Below are 3,885 nucleotides of genomic sequence, written 5' to 3' on the forward strand. Positions count from 1 at the left end.
AGCACACCAACATGGCACATGTATACATATGTAACAAACCTGCACGATGTGCACATGTACCCTAGAACATAAAGTATAATAATAAAAAAGAGAAATTAGGGAATGCAGAAGAATAAACGTCATTCATATTAAAATGATTGTTTACCTTCCTGTTTCTTTCACTATTCTACTACTATTTGAGACCAAATTCTGAATAATTTGAAAGTATCTAACAATACAGTCTTGGGTGAAAGAAAAACCAGAGTCCTTAGTCTGCTCTACCATTTATGGATGAGTCACTGTGAGTGAATATTAAAGAAAAATAATATTATCTACCTCAATAGGGTGATATGAGCACTAAATAAAGTGCTTCTTGTTAAGTGCTTTACCTCATGCCTAGAACAAATAAGTGATGAATGAACTGTATCTGTCGTTTTTGAATGTCATAAGATCTAACACTGTGCTAGAAACAGACTAGTTATTTCATAAATGCCTATGGAATGGAAAAAAATAACATCCTACAGTTACATTCTATGTATCTAATTAGGCAGTGGTTCAAAATCACTGATGAGTGAAGCAAAGAAATTTAATGCCATGTTAAATTGATAGCTATGCCAATATGGCAGTTGTACTAAACAATTAAACGCTTAAGCAATAACAGTCTCCATAATTCATTAGAAACTGAGTGATCACATTGACTTCCTGTTCTATACAGCCAAAATTCATAATGGTTATATTTTCTTTCTCATTTAAGACATTATTTAAGTGAAAGAAAAATAATCAAAAGGATTAATATCACAAGATGTTAAAAATGTGAGAATAGACAAAAGATGACATCAAATTTCTGAAAGATAAGTTGAGAGTGGAAGGATGCTGACCACTGAAGCAGAGTGAATGGATCCAAGCCCAGAGTAAATGACACTGAGAAGGGGAAACTCAGTTGCCAAATAGAAGCCTAGGAAAACTTTGAGCATAATGTAAGTAGCAAGGGCAAGAAATAAAAGGGAGGCTAGAAATAGGGTGGTTGCTTGATGCATATCTATGCAAAAAGCATGCAACTCTACCTTCAAACACATACAGCTTGAATTTATAACTGGGCAAGATACTGCAGCAATATATTTGCAAGATTGAATCATGGATCATGGTTATCCCAGATACACCCTATTCTTAGGTTTCTATCTTCCCCGTTCACTAACACCAGAGTGTCATGTGCTAATTGGTAAAACCAGTCTCTATATACAGACAGAGTTTCCAATCATTTTGTTTTATAAAAAATCAGCGTGATGATTAGAGGGAAAATAGATATACATATAAAATAGCAAGGAAAAACCAGTCAGCTGCTTAGAAAAATTCAAGTCAGTTCCACATTCTAAATATTAGTGGGCGATCAAAGATAATATGCTGTGAGAAGAAAACAGATAATTTAGTGTTAAAAACATCAGATATATTTAAAGAAATCATTATTAGAAATAATTCAGAGAGTAAGAAATAATGTCCTTAAAAATCCTTATAGTGTCCTCAAATTCAATAATATTTTATCTAGAAGGCAGAATATGATGCTAAATAATGAGCAACTGAAAAAAATGAATAAAAGATAGAGCTCTTAAAAATTAAAAATATAGCAGCTCAAAGGAAAACATGAAGGATACTACTCTGAACATAGAATCAAAAGCCAAACAAATAGAAAGTATTTTAAAAACTTATATATAGGACAATATTGGAGAAGTGCAATATTCGATTGAGAGGAAGAATTGTATAAAAAAAGAAAAATATCAAGAGTAACAAGGCAAGTGGTTAAATGATTTGACAATTTTTAAAAAATGCAATAAAAGGAAAAGAAAACTAAATTACATGCATTATGGTGATATTTGAAAATTCCAGGTTTAAGAATTAATCTAGGAATTAAGACCTCCCTTAGGTTCTTCAATAGAGAAAATCAGTTCATCTGCAGAGGAAAATAAGAATAATAATACCAGACTTCTCATTAAGATCTTGGGAATTGAAAGAATATGAAAAATTATTTTGAATTTGAATTATTTTCAAAATAAAATGATATTAATTCAACTTATCAATCAAAGATATTCTGTAGAGACAGAATGCAGACCATACTGAGATTTACAACTTCATTCGTGATAGGACACGTGGAAACTAATGGGTCCACTTTATATGAGATATTGGTGGACTCTAAAGTCGGTGTTCTTGAGAAGAATGGAGTGGATTGTGCTGTAGATTGCAATTTGTTCATTCTTTAGCCTTTCCTGCATTATTTTATTCACAATGTCGTGCTGCTGTGCCCTTCCTCCATGGGAAAGCTGCCTTCCTCACAGCTTGATTCAGCCAGGAAAACTGTCTTAGCCAATGAGATGTGGGTACATGCAACATAAGCAGAGATTTGAAAAAAAAATACTTACATGTCAGGGTTTGCTCTCTCATTTGTATCTATTGTCATAAAGCATTCCCGGGATTGTCTTCTGTTTGGTGAGAGATAAGTGGCAACAAAACTAGTTACTACAGTCACCCCAGAATATAACGAGTGAGCCCATCATAAAATAAGCCCAGCTGAACAGCTTATATTAATGAGGAATAATTGAATATGTTGAACACCACTGAAATCTTATAGTTGTGTGTTATACCAAGTTAATATTGCAATACATTACTGTTAACATTTTCCTAATAATAGTTGCTTATAGTAGAATGATTAGCAATAGTAGGAATTGATATGAAGATATTCGGAAGATAAAAACAAGTTCTTTTACATTAACAAGAAAAACAAAAGAAAAGTAAAAGAAACTCTAGAAACACACCATATGTATGAAAGACATGATTTGAGTATAAACCCAAACAAAAGTTGGTATAAATTTCAACAATTGAGAAAATGTAAAAAAAGAATTACTTTTTAATCTAAGTTGTTTGTTTTCTTATTGTTGACCCAAGGTCACCAGATCTTTTCTTATATTAGCCTCTAGGAGTTTTATAATTCTGTGTTTTCCATTTAAATCTGTGATCCCAGATATGTTAAATTTTGCGATGAGTGTAAGGTCTGTATCTAGAATCACTTATCTTTAAGCAAGGTTCACTTGTTCCAGCATCATTTGTTGAAAACACTATTCCTACTCCATTATATTGCCTTTGCTCCAGTTTCAAAGATCAGTAGACCATATACATACCAACTGGACTTTGCATTCTGTTCCATTGATCTATTCATCAATTTTTTTCACCATTATCACTTTGTCTTGAATACTGTAGTTTTATATTATACTAAGCCTTGAAGTTGGATAGTGTTAGTCTTCCAACTTTGTTCTTTTCTTTCAAGATCTTAAGAGACAATCCACCAAAGAGGATGAATACATGACAAATAAGTATATGAAAAGATGCCCCAAATTATATGTCATCAGGGAAATATAAATTAAAACAACACTGAGATACCACTACACACCTATTAGAAAAGCCAAATCTATAACATTGACAACACCAAATGTTAGAGAAGATGTGGTCTAACACAAATGCTCATTCAATGTTGACAAAAGAGCAAAATTAAAAAGCTACCTTGGGGGAGAGTTTGGCAATTTCAAAACTAAACATAGTTTACTATATAATCCAGTTATATGTGCTCCTTTGGAATTTACCAAAAAAAGTTGAAAACTTATGTCTAGACAAAAACCTGCATGTGGATGTTTACATTAGCTTTGTTTATAATTGTCAGAATGGAAGCAACCAAGATGTATGTCAGTAGGTGAATAAATTAGCTGTGGTACCTCGAGACAATGGAATATTATTCAGTGATAATGTACTTAATGTTACTGAACTGTGCACTTCTAAAACCTAGAATAGTAAATTTTATGTCGTATGCACTTCACCACATTAGAAAAAATTGAAATAGCAAATGTTAAATAAATATAATAAAAG

This window comes from Colobus angolensis, unplaced genomic scaffold (genome assembly GCF_000951035.1).
Source record: "Colobus angolensis palliatus isolate OR3802 unplaced genomic scaffold, Cang.pa_1.0 Scaffold127, whole genome shotgun sequence".
Classification (NCBI taxonomy): domain Eukaryota; kingdom Metazoa; phylum Chordata; class Mammalia; order Primates; family Cercopithecidae; genus Colobus; species Colobus angolensis.